The sequence below is a fragment of the Lycorma delicatula genome, chromosome 5, assembly GCF_047948215.1.
Source record: "Lycorma delicatula isolate Av1 chromosome 5, ASM4794821v1, whole genome shotgun sequence".
NCBI classification, from domain to species: Eukaryota; Metazoa; Arthropoda; class Insecta; order Hemiptera; family Fulgoridae; genus Lycorma; species Lycorma delicatula.
Genome location: NC_134459.1, coordinates 143,792,537 through 143,813,923, shown reverse-complemented (window position 1 = coordinate 143,813,923; position 21,387 = coordinate 143,792,537). Strand labels below are relative to the sequence as shown.

At 31.8% G+C, this 21,387-nt stretch overlaps 1 protein-coding gene and 1 pseudogene across 1 annotated transcript in view; one reads left to right on the top strand and one right to left on the bottom strand.

Annotated features, from left to right (window-relative positions):
* The first annotated feature begins 5,244 nt into the window (after positions 1–5,244).
* LOC142325451 (heat shock 70 kDa protein 12A-like) overlaps positions 5,245–21,387 on the top strand; it is an 88,268-nt gene continuing 72,125 nt past the window's right edge. Inside the window, exon 1 of the mRNA XM_075367228.1 lies at positions 5,245–5,288. The gene's annotated coding sequence lies outside the window, so the exon portion shown is untranslated. The remainder of the gene's footprint in view (positions 5,289–21,387) is intronic.
* On the bottom strand, positions 14,780–14,946 carry LOC142325861 (U2 spliceosomal RNA; annotated as a pseudogene).

Below are 21,387 nucleotides of genomic sequence, written 5' to 3'. Positions count from 1 at the left end.
AATAAACTGAGGAATTTTATTTTTCGTTTAAAGCTATTTTTTAGCGCAATCATTATAAATGATTATAATAAAATTCTGAATTTTTTTAATGATTTTTTTTTAATATTTCTGTAATGTTTTTCTTTGTAAAAATTCCTTTATTTTATGTTATTTTTACTTGGCATCAAGCAACTAACGGTTGTTAGTAATTACAGCAGGGTTAACCGATTATAAACTTTGCATCCTAGCCAGGAATCGAACTCGAAAACTTCGGAGTTGCAGATAGGTACTTACTGGGTCATCATGTGGTTAATAAGAAGCCATTAATAAAATGAAATTAAATCACATTTACACATTTTTTTTAAACGAAAAGTACACAAAATTTTATTTCATTAATTTCTAATATTTTTTTTTTTTGTTATTATTGTATTATTCATTGTAAATTTTTTTTCACAATGAGAGGTTAATAATTATTAATAAATCAATATATTTAAATTAGAAAAGAAAAAAGTTAAAAAAAAGGAGATGGAGTCTGATTCGAACCGATGTGCCTTCCCCTTGTAAGATCCAAATATTTCATTAATTAAAATGTTATTTGGCTATAACTCTGGAACCAATGAAAATAATTACCATTTATGATATATCGTTGAGAATCTCTTTTTTACAGACACTTTTTTTTTGGACACTTTTGGTTCAGTCGATTGCAATCAAAAGGGGGAGATGCACAACTAGATTTTACAATTGTCCAAAATTCAAAGTTTCAACATCCTACGGCTAATCGTTTTTGAGTTATGCGAGATACATACTTACATACCTACGTACAGACGTCACGCCGAATCTAGTCAAAATGGATTCAGGTATGGTAAAAATGGATATTTCCATTGAAATCTTCCAATTGAAATTTCTCGCGATCTCAATACTTCCTTTACTTCGTACAAGAAAGTAAAATATATCAATATATCGAGCCATCGACTCGTGAAATTTATTAACACAACGACAAGTTAGTAATCGATACTATCGACTTCAAATGTCATCTTTCCCACAAAAAGTAGTCGTATAATTATTTAAATCTTAATTAAAATTATTTGCCAATTTTCAATTATATATACATTTTTACTTTACTTTAAGATCATTTCCAGTAAAACCTATTTAAAATATTTAAAGGAACCATATAATTTGTCGAAAGAATTCTAGCAATATTTGATTTACAAACAATGAACAAATATCCTGTTCGTTAGGTTTTATTATTATAAGGAAAAAATATTTATGATTAGTTATTTAATATTTAAACTAACTCATTTATATATCTTCCTTACGGCTCTGGAAGTAGAATGTAGAAGAATTTTTTTGCATACATAAACAAGAAATGAAAATAAAAGTTGATTTGACATTTTTAATAAAAAAAAAAAATAGTAAAATTCATTAAACAAGATGAAAGTAAAACAAGATTTAGCTGAAAAAACTTGAAATTAATAGAAGAAAAAAGGTAATGAAATTAAATAAAATTGAATACACAAAGCGCAATGATTAAACCGATGTTAACAGACAGGTTTAGTAATGACCTACAGCAGTAATGCTCCCAGCACGTTTTTGTTTTTTATAATTTGAAAGTAGAAATTTACGCGTATTTTAACTTTTTATAGAACTTTTCTAAAATTAGAAAAAAATTTGATAAACCAACTCTTTCGTGTAAATAAAAATGTTAACTTGTTAATAATTTAGTTAATAATTATTAGAATGTTAAAAATACGTTCAGTTATTAAAAAAAAAAACCCATGAACAAAATAGATATTGTTTTATTCTGTTTTAAAATAACCGTAGTAAACGTCAGTAAAAAAATAATTTAAAAATTACTCACAGTTCTATAATTCATGAGTTATAATTGGCGACTGTATGCAGAGCAAATACTTTATATTTTTATTTTTAGAAATTATGGAAAATGGGAGAAAAAAGTAAAATATATTTATTTATTTTTACTAAATTACGGTAATGTTTTAATCTAATTACTTAAACGTTTATTAATGTATTAAGAATAAAAATCTGTATAAAAGAAAGTCTTTTGACTCTTTTAAATTAACAATAGTTTTCCAGATGACAAAAGAAATAATAACAAATTCCTCAATTACCTTGAAAAGAAAGTTAACTAAGAACAAATTTGTTTAAAATGGCTATTTCTTCTGGTAGTATGCCGTATGTCCTTTACTGCCTTCATCAAAAAGATGCTTATTAACATTCAATAATGCTGAAATTTTTCAGAAACATAAAGTATATTTCTCAGACAGATACAAAAATGGAAAAGTTATAAGATTTTTTAATCTTTTCTAGGACTCTAAAATTCTTTTCTTTTTATAATCCAAAATTCTTTAAAATCATTTAATGATCCAAAGGTTATATAAACTTGCATGACACTGTCGATCAAGGGTTTTAAAAAATCAAATAATTGATTTTAAACTGAAAAGAATATATTCTGAATTGTTTTTAAATTTTATTATTTATACTGTTTAAAAAAAATATAATTTTGATTGTAACATTATTTTTAATACGTTTCATTTTATTTTTTCCAATTGTTTTATTGTGTTTTTTTTCATAAATAAATCAAATATTTGAGTTCTTATTTGTACTGAATTAATTATTTTTTAATTAGTAAAACAACTAGCCTTTTAATGTAAAAGACAATAATTTTTCAGTTTTTCTTTATATTTCGACTTTTATTAGTCGATACATAAATAAAAACAACTCCCGATAAACATACTGATCAATTATTTAACAAGGACTTCAAAAGTCGAAATCTAAAGAAGAATATAAAGCAAAGTTTCTATATTTTTCTTCTTTTTTTTTAAACCGGTTTTAATTCTTTTAATTTATTTTTTCATATTTTAAATGTATTTTTATTTATTTAAAATTGGAATAAATTGACAAAACGCTGTCCTTATGATAAGCCGTTCATTAAAAAAACCTCAAAGGCGAGAAATCTACTTCCAAATAATTTTTTTTTATCCAAAGTTAGTATATATAATACTACCGAGCGTGAGCTAAGACCCTTCCAAATGCGAATTTTCACATGAGTTATCTTAGAAAAATTAAAAATGGGGGTTCCTCTAAAAAAATAAACAAAGACGAATCAATGAAATCGGTGTATTTGGTGAAGAGAAAAATAAAATAAATATTTAAAAAAGTTTACCATTCGAATTAAATATTTTCTCTTCTTGACGACGACTAAGAATAATTTTACTGTACATAAGAAAATAAAATTTTTTTAAAATTTTCTTTTATTTGAAAATAATGATTTAAAGAAGGAGAATGGTGACTACGAAGCAACGAGGAACTCTACAAAAAAACGGAAACTTTCAGAACGACGGCAAGAAAACGAAAAACTAAATTTTATGGATACCTAAAGAGGATGGATACAAACAGGCTGACGAAATTGTTTTTTTATCATCTTATGAAACTCAGAAACGCAACAAATTGGGTTAAGAAAATCAGAAGTGATGTGGTGGAAATGGGCATCCTGGAAGGGATGTTTTCAGGAAAAAGATATATAATTAGAAGCAGTTTAAAGAACAAAAACAGGTACGCGGGACGCTATTATTAATACAAATTTTCTTTGTTTTGCAATTTTAATTCATTAGTTTTAAACTTCATTTTTGGGAAAACCTAACTACAACTTTATGCGTTTCCTTTCAGTTACATTTTACATTTTTCTGTTCATTTTTTAAAGGGAGGGGAAGTTAATAAAAGATAATATGTACAATAAAAGTATTCTCTTAACATACGTAAAACTGATATGTTAGCGTATGACTATATAAATAGCCATTAAAAGAATAGTTATAAATTGGAAGAAAGCAGAATTAATGTTTTCTGCTTTTTTCATATATCATTTTATGAAAAAAATATTTAGAAACAAATTCCTAATAAGGTAAACCATCAAGGACTACTACATGTTACTTAAACAGCCAAGCCATGGGTTGTATATAATAATAATTATTATATACAAGCCATGGGTTGTATATAATAATAATTATTATAGCAAATTAATTAATAAATTATTACATTTAATTTTAAATAATAATCATTAGAATTAAAATTTTAAAAAAGCTAATAATTTTTTTTTAATTTCATACAATTTTTACAGATACTTTCTTATTTAAATTATTATTACGAATTATTAAACGATTAAGGAAATAAAAATTATTTACTAGGTATAAATTTTTTAGACCTATTTCAGAAATTTATAAACATAGGTTGTAAAGTATGAAAAGAAAATTATGCTAGTTTCCTATTGTAATACTCCCATATTAGTAAAATTTAAAAAATCTGATGTGGACACCACATGACTTCCTTGTACGCATATTAAATTACATTTTTTAAAGTACATAAAATTTGATTTCATTAAAAACTTCTATTTTTTCAATTTTTTTATTATTATTGAATATTATTCATCTAAAATTTCTTTTTACCATGAGAGGTTAAGGTCCAAATATTTCATAAATTAAAATTTTATTTGGCTGTAATTCTGGAACCAGTGAAAATAAGTACCACTTATGATATATCGTTGAAAATCTCTCAATGAGGGCTTATTACTGCAGTTTAGAAAAAGTCCAAAATTCAGATTTTTTGGATTTTGGGCTTTTTTGGACACTTTTGATTCAGTTGATTGCAATCAAAAGGGGAGATGTACAACTAGATGTTACAACAGTCCTAAATCCAAAATTTCAACATCCTATGGCTAATCGTTTTATAGTTATGCGAGATACATACGTATGTACGTACAGACGACGTCAAGTCAAAACTAGTTCAAAAAAGGATTCAGGGATAGTCAAAATGGATATTTCCATTGCAATCTGAAAACTGAAAATTTTCGCGATCACAATACTTCCTTTACTTCATACAAGGAAGTAAAAATACTCAAACTAATTTTTTTTTTGTAAACAATAATGTATATGAATAAACTTAAAACAGAATTAAATTATAACAGAAAAAATAACAAATACGTTGGTATATTAAGGATGAATACATGTAGGTGTATGTAGGTTACGCCCTCACACACTTAATTTACAAAATTTTAAGTGGTACATGCGTTTTACCTTATTAGAAATATAAAAAAAAAGAAATAACAGGACAATGTATATTTAATAGACTCTTTAAAAAGAGAAAGTTTTGTATATACGTATACATATATACTCGTAAATGTAAAGTAGTTCAACGTTTGATATTAACTACAACGAACATTTACATTTAAGGCGATGAAGATCGATTTGATGACATCGCATGCATGCGCTTTTACATCACATCTACACCTCTCACCGTAGGTAATTACAATAAAAATTAATCATATTCTTTAGAATTATTTAAAAAAAAGAGTAAAGATAACAACAACAATACTACAGTTTATTACATTATTATTTCTCTTTTTTGTTGTAGTTAAAAATTAGTTTATAAAAGGAAGAAATTTCATCGACAAAGAATTAATCAAATGGGAACGTGAAAAGAAAGAACAAAGAAGTGTATTAATAAATAATAGAAATAAAAATAGTAAGACGCTAACAAACCAATTTAAGTATAACTATTTCTTTTATTCAATAATAATTTTTTTTTAATATATAATTTATGCAGAAAGTACGGATATAAATGTAAAATCTACCTTTCTAATCTAAAGATGGAAATAATAATAAAAATAATATTTTATAAATATTTCCGTCAATCTCTATAGCATATGGTTATTGCCTCTAGATAAAAAACTACTCGACGTAGAAATACAAATTAAATTGTATATATAATAGGCTAGAAATTGGAATATTTATTAAATACCACTGTTAAATCATCGGTCCAATATATTTGTTGAAAATTGTAATTTCATGTGATCAGATAATGTTTGTTGTTTTGATAATTAGTGCAAATAATGTTAACGTATTTTTAAGAACAAATACTGATTGTATATAATTTCTGGCCTCAAATATCCTTTATATTTCGATTTCTTTAAATCCTAAGAAAGGCTATAAGAATTCAATTAAATTCGAAAAACTAAAGTACTATGAAGATTTACGGAAAAATTTAAATAATATCAATAACCCTGAAATTTTTGGGTAATTGTACGGAGACTTAAAAAATCAGACCGATATAAATAATTATATACCAAAGATATGGATTAATTATTTATTTACTTTCATGTTATTCTCAACCTCATTCGGTTTTGTGTTATTAATATGCGCCTATCTTTGATTTCCCTTTCACTTTACAAGGATAAAACTTTAAAAAAATATATAAATATAATAAAGTTTCAGACCTGATGGAATAACCTATGAATTTTTTAATAGTTTTCTGATAAATTGTTTAATAATTCCGAAAATATTGAATAAAATAATTTGTAACAAAAACTTCCGGGGCTTAGGCTAAATCGAAGATGTTTATTATATTTAAAAGGTGGAACCCCCAATTTCCCAAAAACGATAGATATATTAATCTGATCAACACGATAACGATGCTGTTTAATTAACTGTAAACTAATAGACCGCTAATCGGTTAGAAAATACTAACCCTTTAAATACATTTAATTGTAATCAAATTTAAATGACAAATCTTTAAAAAAAAAATTAAACAAATAAAATTTTATTTTATTTTTACAATTTTGATAAATTTGTGTAAATTGATTAGTAAGATTATTTTCTTTATCCGTAAACGGTTATACATTCAAAATGGATTTTGCCTTATTTTCAGTTTTATTGTAAAACATTTTTTTTTAACTCATGAACTAATTGGTTCATTGTGTACAAATTTAACAATAATAACTTACGTTATACGGTATATCTACCCGAACTCAATGTTACGTGCTCAGCATTAATTCACACAGATAATTGCAATTTACGAGAAGATATCTCTAAAGTAAAGACCGTTTCATTGAAAAAAATTTATTCTGAAAATGTTTTAAATATTTTTTATTACTCTTAAACTACACACCTTATACTACTTCTCTCTCGTAAGATAAACTAAAAATCTATAAATAACTAAATCACTCGAATTTACAATTTAAATAAAGGTAAAAAAATTAAATGACATCCGACTAATAAAAATTATATTATTATACGGTTTATTGGTTAAATTTTTACTGGTTAAATTTATCAACTTGGACTTTTTTATTCTTCTTTGATCGAGTATTTAAGACTATGTCTAAAGACTAATTTTCTAAGACTAATTTTCAAGGCGAACATTATAGGAAGCGTACTGGTAATCAAAAATTACAATTGGCTGTTAAATCAGACAAATTTTTTTTAATTTTACAATTTTAATTTTAATTATTACACTAAAAAAAGAAAATTGGGCAATTTTTGTATGTACCACAATCGAATCCGCTACCCGTTCAAATAGTAATCGGTTCAGTATTCTATATTATGAGTCATTTACCATGTAGTGCGGGCAAACCAACAATTAAAAAAATATATAAAAAATGTTAAACAAGGTAAAACATTAATTATGATTAAACTTAACGTCGTATTAGCGTTTCTATGAAGGTTGTATTTCGTTTACTTATCTATGGCGTAATTTTACATAAAATAAATGCAAAACTGAAGGCTTTAAAACATTTAAAACGCTTTGAAGTATTTAAAACATTTTTCTTTATCATATTACGTAAAAGTTTCTGTGTAACTCCCAATAATCTCCCTCAACTTTGTTTTTGTAACAACAAAACAACTAATTCGTTTTTATCTTCATTCAGTAAAAGAAGTTTTAAGCAATTATCAAATAGTAAATACGAGTAAATTTATTTTTATTGTGGAACATACCTTTTTTTTATAATTCGAATGTTTTACTTTCTTTCAGCACCGAACTTACACAATTTAAGCACAAATAATTGTAACCTAATCAGCTTAAATTTTAACCTGGTTTAAAACTATATTTTCTCATACTTTGATAGTCAAAGTTTAGAACATGAGAGTACGCTGATACTAGTGCAAACAGAAACTGCATACACATTACCAAAAACAATATGGGTTGAATACTTTTAAATCATAAAGCAATGGAACGCAAGGATAGCGAGAGAATATTTATCTGCCTACTAATCGCAGAACCTACATAAAAGTCCTTTGCTGCTGTGTCTTTCTCTTATCGGGCAGTTAATTATTTATTTAGTGGCGGTTATTATTGTGTTTTATTTACGTACGGAATTATTTTCTGCATTCTGATCCTTTAGACCGGTGAGAAATTGTTGACCAGAGCTGTGTTTTTACTGCTCCAGACATATTAGTTTTAGTTGGGTATTATTTCATTTCATTAGTTGCTTTTGTTTCCTCCAGATAGGAAAGGTTTTATTGGTAGTTAATTATTTTTATTTATTTTAGCTTGGGTTACCCAAGCTAAACCCACCGGGTTGGTCTAGCGGTGAACTCGTCATTGCAAATCAGCTGATTTCGAAGTCAAGAGTTCTGAGGTTCAAATCCCGGTAAAGGCAGTTACTTTTATACGGATTTGAATATTAGATCGTGGGTCGTGGATTCTTTGGTGGATGGGTTTCAATAAACCACACACCTCAGTAATGATCAATCTGTACAAAACTCCACTTCATTTACATTTATACATATCATCCTCATTCATCCTCTGAAGTAATACTTTGCGGTGGTGCCGGAGGCTAAACAGAATAAGAAAGAAAGGATGGTCTAGGCTATCTGGACCATAGGTTATCAAATGGTTATTCTTGATTCAATTTCACCTATTTTGGTGGGTTTTTATCAGTGTTGTGCTTTTTTAAGTGTTTAATGTTTAATTGTGTTGTTTATTTCTGGTTTATTGGAAATTATTATAATTTCTAATAGTTTTTTTTTAAATTAAGAATATAGTTTGTTTACCGTAGTAACGGTCGACATCTTGTTGTATTGTGATTGGTCGCTGTGTTTTTGCAAAGACCTATTGCCTTATCCTGATTGGCTCGTTTTACTATTTGCATTTGCCTGATTCGGCGTTTGTTTATTTGTTGTAAACAACTACTACGTTTGATTATTTATCGTTTATCTCTTTTTAACATAATTAGTTTGTGTTACGTCAGGAAAGAGAAGGGAGTAGGCCCAGGCGGGGCAAACAGCCCATTCCTGTCGGTGAGGTATTAAATGAGGTGCGAACTGATGATTCATCCTCAGGAGAGGAAGAACCGAGGGCTGGACTGTCTGGTGTTTCGACTTTAGCGGTTGAACTTATTTCATAAGGTTATAAGGTTATAAGTTTCATAAGGTTATTTCATAATTTCATAAGGTTCCTGGGTGTCAAGAGAGGTCTGTTTCACTTCTGCGTGAATTTAATGAATGGTATGAAACGCAATTTTTTTGACAGTTATAAAAGTAGAATATTGGATTCACGAAAACTAGTTTTTCTCTGAGTTGGGTGATTTTAAATCCTTTTTCGTGGCTGTAGTTGAGGGGTATGAGGCCTTAGCTGCAAGGACTCCTGAAGTGAGAGAGGTCATAGTAAAATAAAAAGTTTCAGTTCCCGTTGTATAAGGCTCAGTATAAGGGTTATACGGAGGTATTGCGAGAAAAGCGGGAGGCCAGTTTAAGCCGAAAGCAACCGGAGCAGAAGTCGTTGTAAACAGACAATTAAAGTTATTTCAGACTCCCTTAAAGTCCGGAAAACCGACATTAAAGTATTCTACGTATAAACAAAGGTGGCACCCTAGGGTCATCGTTTATGATATAGACAGGCGTTTATCTGAGGATGAGTTGATGACTGATACGTGATGACAGATATGAACAGAAAGTCCAACTATCAATTACTATTTAAAACGGGTAGGGTTAGGCCGAGTGCTACCACGGCGTGTTCGAGGTAAGTCCTGAACTCTGGAAACGCTTTGTTGCTGAAGGTAGGCTGTTTGTAAGTTTCCCTTATTGCAAGGTCAAGAACTATTTAGATGTCCAGCATTACTTTAAATGCTCCCAGTATGGACACAGGACGAAGTTCTGCAAGCAGCTGGCGGAAGTGTGCGGAGAGGAGGTACACAAACGTGATGAGTGTCCCAAAGTCAGGGGTTCTACTTGTGCAAACTGTAAGCGCGCAAATTAGAACTCTTAAGCATTCTGTGACTAGTAAGGATTTGGTTTTTATCGGAGGGCTGTCGATATGTATATGAATTCTTTGGCGTTACATGGTTAAATTCGGTCACTTAAATGCACAGGGCGCTTACGTTGTACAGATAGAGCTAGGTAAAGTTGCTCTTCGTAGGGGTTTGTTGTTTTTTCAGCAGCTTTCACTGATGCTGCTGAATATTCAATTCCCGAAGTTCAGGTCGGGAGAGAACTGCTCCGTGGTGAAATGGAGACTTAACACGTTTGAAACAGGCTGTCAGTCGTTTAGCGTCTCAGCGTAAGGGTGATCCGGAACGTCGGGCAGTCCTGGTTGCAGAGAATAAAGATTGAAGATGTCATTATTTTCATAAAGTCCGCACGGCGAAAAGGGATTTCTGGCGTTACTTTGTTAGCGAACAAGGAAACAAAGATCCATAGGGTACTGAGTATAGCTTTTTGGGACACAAACGTAGAAAGGACGTTCTTCTGTCTCTCGACTTGGTATGGCGTAATATCAGATTTATCTGAAATTTTACGCATATTATTAAACAATTTTCTGCCTGACGACAACAGAATGTGGGAGACCGCATACCATTTGCGGGTTAGGCGTGAGGTTGCTCTATTTCCCAGGTGTACACTGTCTGAAGATTGCTGAGGCCGAAGTGCGTCAAGCTACTTGTAATTTAGGCAGGGATCTTCGTATAATTGAGAGGCTGTAAGCGCGTGTGTTATTGATGGAGAACCAGTACAGTTCTCCATCGCGGACGATGTCGGCGGACGATGTCTTGGGAATTTTGCTGGACATTTCTGGTGTTTTTAATAAACTGTAGTGGCGTTCAGCTATTTACCAATTACATACAAGAGATTTTACTGATAGCGGAATTGCAGATCCTGCAAAGCTATTTCAGTCGTCGCTATGTGTTCCTCCGCGAGGGTAACAATGAGGTTGATAAGACATGGTCTAATAATTGTCCCCAAGGCAGTGTGTTGGGTCTTCTGTTGCGGGTTGTCGAGTTTGATTCTCTTCTGCTGCTGAGATTGCCCAGTGGATGTCGCATATTGGCTTATGCCGACGAAGGGCTCCCGCTGGTCGAAGGATGTTCACGGAGGAGGTTGATCTTAGGGCCACTCATGCTTGCAGGATATTGGAGCTGTAAGATTATCAACACAAGATGACGTTCAGCTCGGATAAGACCACTATGATGCTCCTCAAGGGCCGTTCGGCTGCGAGTCGGAATGCCCGCGTTTTGATGGCAGGCCAACGTATTAAATATGTTCAGGCTCAGAGGTACCTCCGGGTGCATCTGGATGAAAAGTTGCAATTCAAGTAGTACCTTCAATACGTCGCGCAGAAGGCCTGTAGTGCCGTCTTCGGAATTCGACGTGTGGTCAATCCTGATTGGGGTCTTTTAAGACTATCAGCATTCTGTACAAAGGCGTGTGCGAGGCTATTATGTTATAATAGCCTTTACCGGAATACTTTACTGAGGACCCAACGACTTATGTTGCTGACGATAACAGGTGGTTACCAAACTAATTCACGAGAAGCTGTCTTGGTGATTACAGGATTGAGACCAATCGATATTCTTGTGGTAGAAAGCCAGGAACGTTATGCTGCTAGGAAGTTGGGTGAGTTGACTTCCGAATAGATTCGGGAAATCGAGTAGCACGGATTTGATTTATGGCAAGTTAGATGGAATGTGAGAGAAGACTGGCGGTATACGCATGATCTCTTCCCAGGTATTAGATGCTTGCGGCGCGCCTTCTAGATTTTCTCAAACAAGTATTCATTTGGGACACGGTGCTTTTCGGGACAAGCAGGCGAGATTCGGCCTGGTTCATACGGGTTTGTACTTGATATTCGGGGTGTTAGATGACGCTTTTCATGTGCTGTATGAAAGCATGAAATGTGATGAGAAGCGTAACGAGATTATTTGTCTACTGGACATTCTAGTATCAGCGCTGAATTTTCATCAGAACTGGGGTAACCAGGCTGAACGGTCTATAGTCAAGGAATTCACGGAGTTTATCTAGTAAAAGAAAGGATAACGGAGGGGGTTTAGTCCTGGCTGGGTTTTGTTTCCTTTGTCTCTTTTGTTTTATTGTTCTTGTTTCTTTGTTTTTGTTAATCGTTACAAGTTAAGTTATGGTTTATGTTTTAGTTTAATTTTTTTTGTGTTTTAGTTTTAGTTCAAGTTGTGTGTCGGACTCACTTTTATCTCCCCGAGTAAGTGTAGGTGATTTCAGTTCCTTCACTCGACGATTGATGATTCAGTCTTTTTTAAGACTAACTGAGATGTGTTTTTTGTTCGTGTCCACCTTTGTTAGAAGTACACCGGTCGGAATGTCACTTGCGGCGCTGTGACAACATCGGTGGCATCCTAGCCAAGGCACTGCAATATGTCTACCGCCGAGGTTTTTGAAGATGACCTCTGGTAAAGCCCTTCAGGGCTAGCTACAGAGGGAGTGGGCGTGGCGACCGGAAAGGTCACATGTTGGGTGTCTTCCCCTTCGGGGTCAGGATGACTACGGGAAACTAGCAGTGTATAAGCTTTGTTCTCCCGGCGTGATTCCATTTTAGTCCGTACCCTTAAGTGCTTTCGGTGCTAGCGCATTCAGGCCTAGCAGGAATGCGCCTTTCGGGGGCCCAAATATTTGGAGGATGCAATACGCTTCCCTTTCCGGAAGGAGTCGCATGTGCTGGCGAAAATATAACAGGAATATTTTAAACCATCCTTTAGATCTTTGTTAGATTCACATAAGATAATGTACGCAATCTCCTTACGAAACGGCTATATTTCCGCCTCACCTTTGAATCTTAAATTATTATAGTGAAATTAAAAAATAAAATATGTTATTACTCAAAAGCATATTAACAGTTAATAATTCTTTTTAGAATTACGAAATAACATCGGCTTAATGCGTGCACTTAACAAACGGTTTGTTCCTGATGAATGAGTAAGCGATATTAAAATAGTCAAGTATAAAGCATATCAAACACAAAATTTATAATAAGGTCGACCATAAATATTAAATTATGATACTTAAAGTTTCACTCTGTGCATAGAAGACTGTTACAATACACTGTGTAAAGAAACTGACAATACAAATTTTAAAAGAAAAAAAATCGATGCAAAAGTTATTTATTATGTTCAATTGTAAACATGACTTTAGTTGACCATATTTGATAGAACAGTTTTCAAGACCGTTGTACAATGCAAAATAAAAAAAATCCGTTTTGCATTTCCCGATCGAAATAAGAAAGTAGAACGAAAATAAAGTAACATAGCAATTTATTTATATTCTATTGTGTATTATAAAACTGTTATAAGTACTTTAATAACAAATAGTCACAGACTAATAATTATAATAATAGTCAGCAATCTGAATTGAACAATGTAGTATTATTATTTGCTCGTATGCTATCTGAAAGTAAATTTTACTGAAATTGCTATAAATTATTTGCGGTAATAATTTTAATAATAATGAAGTGGGCCAGATAATATTCCTAATATACTGAAAAAAAAGGAAATTACATCCGTTTAAAAACTTTCAGTTTAAAAGTTTCACTAAAAGCTTAATAAAATCTATGTTAGTGAATGTTAAAACCGTAATTATTTTGTAAGATACTAATAACGCGGACAATAAGAAAATATTATATATGTGCGTAGTTAGGTGAACGACTTGTCCCTGCTATGTTTTTATACTTTAAACCAAAATGTCTACGTCATGGATTTTTAACAAATAAAAAGAATTTATTATAAATAAAAATGACTCTTTTTAAGTCTGATTAATTATCTTTTAGCCTACTAAAAAAAAGGAATATCTCAATTCGACCCGTAAATTCATGCGTTACTCGTGATCAAATACACCGATCGACTTATTTTTAATTTTGGAGTTGAAACTCCATTGATAATATTGTAAATTTTTCTTCAGATACGATAAATGGAATTTTTTTTACGAAAACTTGAAAAGAAATAAAACCTCACGTTTTAAGGACTTCTATAGGCAATATACTTTTTGATGAGGTTATAGGCATTCCTATACGGGGAAGACCTACTCCCGCAAAGGAAGTAGACGTCTAACATTACTTGTAGGTTAATTACACGCTCCATTAAATTCACATAAGAACAACACGGTCTGCACCGCTAAACATTACAAGAGCACACAAGAGAAATATTTGATGAAGTACCCATTGTTTGAAGCCCAAAAGACAGCAGGACGATTAAAATCAAAGAAGAGTTTCCTAAGGGTAGCTTTAGACGACTATTTTTCTCCAGGCATTAAACATTACGGTCTAGATCGAACGATTTGGAGGAGGAGTTAAAAGTCGCAATAGAACAGTCGTGATTCCAGTAATGAAGAACTGAATACAATAGAAATGTTTGATAATTCTGTTTATTTTATTTCTATTCTATTCTGTTTATTCTGCCTAAAAAATACCGGGAAATTGTGAACCGGGAGGTTTTTAAGACACGATTTACACTCAAAAACTTAATCTGAACGTATATAATAATGCTGACTTAAATAATTGTATCTTGTGACAGTCAGGTTAGCGAATACGTCTCGATTTTAGGTTGAAAGACAGTAAGATGAATCGGAAGACCGAACATAGTAGAAGATCGAAAGATCGAATAAACTAAAATAGAAAACAATACGGACGATTAAAATAGTTATTTTTGTCATCATTAATTAAAATTGGAGGATAATGCATAATCTTTTAATGTTTCAATTATATGAAAAGTTCCCACGTTACTTTATCTTCTACTAAACAAAGGCAATGTACTGCAATACCGGGTCAACCCGCGACATAGTTGGACCAAGCCCCCTAAAACTCTTGTCATATTTCCGAGCGTACAGATATTAAGCTGAAAAGAACAGATACTACACTTTGATCTTAGCCGACAAGAGGCCGAGAAGCGATGCCAAGAGTGCGTCGGTGAGGAAGTGAGGAAGGACTCTGAATCCCTTAGCTCTGAGAATCTTGGTGATTGTGGAGAGTGACAGGAAAAACATGAAAAGACCCGAAACCGATGGGGGGAAGCAGCAATGATGTACCCCCATTACAGTGGGCAAGGAAAAACAAAAAAGCTCCAACCGGCGACTCGACCTGCCATGCCGGACTTAGCCGGTAGTTGGGAACAGTCGTTTGAGTGAAAGGACACCCTCTCAATCGTGCTATACTTAGCTGAAGGTGCGGTACAGGGCAGAACATTAAACTGTTCTGTTTTATACTATCTGTCACACTCTTTCTTACTGCCGTATCCAGTCTAAAATTCTGAGATACAAAAGACACTAGTCAGAATCGCCTTCTCTAAGAGTTATTCACTACATAACCGGTTGTCGGGTGAATAGGATGAAAGTATTAATTATAGGGCTACTGTAATTTGATGAGCTTAGCAAGCCACGTTAAACAGATTCTTTTGCTCAACGAAGATAGAATGGGAAACAACTTCACTCCTCACTTTTCTTTATAAGCCTGACATTATATGTTTATTATAAAGAATGGTTATGCCGTTTTCGGAAGTAATTTGTGTCTAATGTCAGGACACCTACAAAAATTTTGATTACTGCACCTGATTACATACATACTCGTACATAAAATTTCAGGAAAATTAATGGAACAGTTTGAGGTAAAAAAATACACGTATTTACATTCATTTAATACAAAAATAATAGTACTCAATTTGTCTCTAAATTATTACTCTTTTAAGAAAAGAAAAATATCTTATTTATTTTGTTTCCTGAAAACTGGCTTGTTTTTGTATTTGTGGCGTTTTTATACTGGTAGCGTTTCTTTGTAAGTATTCATAATTTACGTAAAAATAAAAATTTTAGATAAAATAATTTTTTTTTTTAATCTTAATGATAAATACTGGAAATAGAGATTAATAAATATTCGAAACGACATACTGGAAATTAAAAAAATAATAATACTATAATTTATTCTTGGAATTTTGATTTTGAATCGAATGGAAAAAATTAAGATTAACAAGTTATCGCAGATTTAAGTTATCAAGATTAGTAACAACAGTTATGTTAGGATAACAAGCTAATTATTCGAATGACTGGACAGAATTTTAATTTGTCTATCATAATAACAATAATAATAATCATTATTAGTTGTAAGTATGTACAATACAATACAAGATTAACATATATGACAAAACCCAAAGGCATTCTGCCAGGTTTGTAACACCCCTTAATAATAATGAAAATCGATTTTACTTTCATGAAAAAAATTTATTTTTTGAACACGCTTTTATTTAAGTAATGAAAAATTTATAAAAAAAAGTACCGAAATTTCACTATTTGAAGATTATTGAAATAAAGTATAATTGTTTTTGGAAAGATTTTCCAATACAAATATATTTATAGATGCACTAGAAAAAGAAAAAAATAATTTCACTTTCTTATTAAATCGCTTAGATACGCTTATAAACGCTTATATAAAATTTTATTTTGATAATGACTTATAATGTCTGTTTTCTATTCTTGGTAATGAATGTACTTTTATGTGGACATTTATTACATCTCTCACCTACGTTTAATTATAATATTGAATTAATTTATTAACAAAATTCCTTTACATTTTATATCACGAATAATGAAAGCGTGGGGCGTCCTTCATTGTATTTTATAATCATTTCATTGATATTTGCTTTTATTTGGATTTGAATATTATATCGTGGATACAGGTGTTCTTTGATGCTTGGGTTTCAGTTAACCATACGTGTCAGGAATGATCGGCTTGAATTTGTTCAAAACTGCACATAAACCGATACAGTTACATTACACTTATAAGTCGCTAATAACTTAATTGTTGATCCGACTATAAATAAAAATATTTTTTTTTTAATTATCAACCAAAGAAAGCAGGGGCAGATAAATGTGAAGAATACAGAACAATTAGTTTAACTAGTCATGCATCAAAAATCTTAACTAGAGTTCTATACAGAAGAATTGAGAGGGGAGTGGAAGAAGTGTTAGGAGAAGACCAATTTGGTTTCAGGAAAAGTATAGGGACAAGGGAAGCAATTTTAATCCTCAGATTAATAGTAGAAGGAAGATTAAAGAAAAACAAACCAACATACTTGGCGTTTACAGACCTAGAAAAGGCATTCGATAACGTAGGCTGGAATAAAATGTTCTGCATTTTAAAAAAGTTAGGGTTCAAATACAGAGATAGAAGAACAATTGCTAACATGTACAGGAACCAAACAGCAACAGTAATAATCGAAGAACATAAGAAAGAAGCCGTAATAAGAAAGGGAGTCCGACAAGGATGTTCCCAATCTCCGTTACTTTTTAATCTTTACATGGATCTAGCAGTTAATGATGTTAAAGAACAATTTAGATTCGGAGTAACAGTACAAGGTGAAAAGATAAAGATGCTACGATTTGCTGATGATGTAGTAATTCTAGTCGAGAATAAAAAGGATTTAGAAGAAACAATGAACGGCATAGATGAAGTCCTACGCAAGAACCATCGCATGAAAATAAACAAGAACAAAACAAAAGCAATGAGATGTAGTAGAAATAACAAAGATGGACCACTGAATGTGAAAATAGGAGGAGAAAAGATTATGGAGGTAGAAGAATTTTGTTATTTGGGAAGTAGAATTACTAAAGATGGACGAAGCAGGAGCGATATAAAATGCCGAATAGCACAAGCGAAACGAGCCTTCAGTAAGAAATATAATTTGTTTACATCAAAAATTAATTTAAATATCAGATGGGTGGATAAAGTGACAAATGAAGAGGTATTGCGGCAAATAGATGAAGAAAGAAGCATTTGGAAAAATATAATTAAAAGAAGAGACAGACTTATAGGCCACATACTAAGGCATCCTGGAATAGTCGCTTTAATATTGGAAGGACAGGTAGAAGGAAAAAATTGTGTAGGCAGGCCACGTTTGGAATATGTAAAACAAATTGTTAGGGATGTAGGATGTGGAGGGTATACTGAAATGAAACGACTAGCACTAGATAGGGAATCTTGGAGAGCTGCATCAAACCAGTCAAATGACTGAAGACAAAATAAAGAAAAAATTATCAACTAAAATGTAATAAAAAGTTTAATGTTACGTATTGTTTAAAAATTCATACAGACGCACTATAAATAATATTCATTTACGTAAACAAAATAATTCCCACGTCTATAACACTTTAACAGCCATAGTTTGCATTAATTTTCTAAGCACCAATACTGTTATTTTAGAACGAGGACAATTTTAGAGAACAATTATATAATAGAAAGACTACGTCATTACTTAAATTATAGTTTACACTCCCTTCATTTCTTTCTGTGATAATAAAAGGTAAATATGTACTTTACAAAAAAAAACACAGTTCAATAACTTCAATACTTTAATAAAAAAAAACTTGTTAAATTGTCAAATTAAAAACTTATTTTTATATCAATTATTTGGGGGAAAAGGGCAGCTGAATTTTTCCCAGGAAATCACATAAAGCACAAATTGACCATCCATTAATAAAATTGAAAATTACTTTAATCTTAACGAAATTTCTTATTTTATCATTTGCTTACTTATTTATTCACTTATTTTGTTTCATATAGATACATAATATAAAATATCGAAATTTAATTTGTTACAACAATAAAAGAGTAATACAAATTTAACAGAATTATAATATATTTTGCACGATAGTATTTTAATCTATCTAACTTTAAACAAAAATCCCTTCCAATATTGAAAGTGATTGTGTGTTTAAGAAAACAATAATAAATAAAAAATGATTTTAAATTCCAAGTCGATAGATAAAAACAGCAAAGAAATAATAATTATAAACTTTTTATTTTTATAGTGAATTGTATCTCTTCTATACTTCTTCCCTACTTCTCTTCCCTACACTTGTGATAAAAAGTGAGAATTGTTCCTAACCAGAAAAAGCCTCATTTATAGAAAAAATTAAAAAACAAGAAATAATTACCCCGGCTTCACACATGCGTGTTCGTAAACGGATACTCGATATTCGTGCACGAATACAATAAAGTAGGACACTTTAATACCAAAAAGAAAAATTCGGTTCGTGCCTGGAGAAATAGCAACAGCAAACTTTCATATACTAACGTTTGCACACAAAAATTGGCCGATAACCGAATATTCTTCAATATATGTGTGAAGCCGCGGTTAAAAATGCATAATACTATTCTAACATTTAGGGATGGGATTAAAAAGGTTTTTAAAAAATATTCCAGTAGTATTTTTTAAAATATATAACCTTAAAAGTACGCACACAAATCTTTCATAAAATCGAACCCTTTAAAATACAGTTTTTCCACAATATTTCCCAAAGACATCAAATTTATAACTTTTTGAGGATTACAATTGCATTCAGTTCTCTTTAAACTATTTTCCCTCAGACAATTCCCGCTGCTTTCCCAATTTACCTGTTAAATCACGCCAAAATGAATATTTCTCAATAATTTAACATTGTCTTTAGTTACAAATGTTCATCTCCACAAATTCAAATCTACAAATTGTGGTCGTATACATACCAAAATAACGTGACAGCCGTTCAACTATACATGAAATAACAACAACTCTCATCATCTCAAGATTGAATTTCCTACAGTCAGCACGATTTATGTCAACCAATTTGTATTTAACCAATACTTCTTAGATAATTTATAAGAAATAGATTAAGTGATATCGTATGTTGAATCTACAAGCAAAGAACTATCCCACCTTTCTTGACACGCTCCATAATTCCCTGTTCAGCAGCTTACTAATATCATAATGGTTTTTTCTTTTTAATTGTAAATATTTCTAAGTAAATAACGTTCAAAAATCATTCCGCGTATATACCTATTTTCTAACCAAGGTATCAGTATTAATAGCGTGATGTAATTCAGTATTAATAGCGTGATAAAATAATCATTTATTTTATTCTTCCCTCTCTAACACATGGTAAAATGAAATGAGAGTTCTTCAACTATATTTTTCTATCCTAAAGCTCTCTTGAAATCTATCTAACACTATAAAATAAGTATTCACCTTATGTTTAGATGATAAGAATCGGAAAAATCAACGAAAAGCTTATTTTTTCAGCATTCCGTTGATGCTTATTAAATAAAATTTTGTTTCATTTTATACCTGTACAAGGAATATCTCTAGAGTAAAGACCGCTGGGAAATTTCTCTTCTTAAGGTTGGCAAACCTGTGTCGTTCATGGCCACGCTAGTAATGTACACACTGCATTGTTGTCTCTAAGTTGCCGCGTTATAGCATCTTTGATTTCGTGCGAGTTATTACGTTATAAAATGAATAGGAAAATCAATGTTGCCGCCGACTGTGAAATATGTAGTAATACGTTTTTTAAACCATCAAAACGTTAAGCTGGCTGATATTCATAGACATTTGGTTCCTGAGTACGGTGGTAATGTAATGAATGAAAGAAACGTCCGAAACTGGTGTGAAAGATTTAGAAATAACAGAATTAATGTGCGTGATGAAGAACGTTCAGGGAGGCTCTCGATAATCACCGAGGACTTGTTAAAACGCGTCGATGATGAAATCAGAAAAGATCATCGCTCAACGATTTCCGACCTGGCCCTTCTTTTTCCTGATGTTTCAAGAGCTGTTATCGGTCGCATTGTTCATGACCATTTAGTCTTCAGACAGGTTTGTGCACGTTGGGTTTCGCACATCTTAACGGAACGTCATAAATAATCCGAATGGGATCTGCTTTGGAATTTTTGATGCTCTACGCAGAAAAAGGCGATGAGTTTCTTAAATCGACTGCTACCGGCGATGAAACATGGATTTCGTATTACTCGCCAGAAAGAAAACGGCAGTCAAATAAATAGCGTCATCGTCAATCACCAACCAGACCGACAAAGGTCAAGCCACAGCCATTTGGACGTAACCTGATGGCGACAGTCTTTTGGGATCGGTTTGGCATACTTCTGATTGATTTCGTGCCGCATGGAACGACTATAAATGCAGAAGCCTACTGCGAGACTCTACGTAAGTAACGGCGCGCCATTCAAAATCGGCGACGTAGGCGGTCGACTGACGGCGTCTTCCTGCTGCACGATAATGCATGTCCACATGTTGCGGGTCCGACACGTGATTTACTGAGAACATTTGATGGGAAATTTACGATCACCCATCACATAGTCCGGACTCATCTTCGGTTACCATTTGTTTGGGAAATTGAGAGAATATTTGAGCGGTAAGCGATTCGCTGGTGACGATAAACTTAAAAATGCTGTTAATCAGTGGCTAAATGTACTGGCGGCAGAAGAATACGACGAGGGTACATTGAAGCTCGTGTATCGCTATGATAAATGTCTTAATTCATATGGCGATTATACAGAGAAGATTATATAGATATG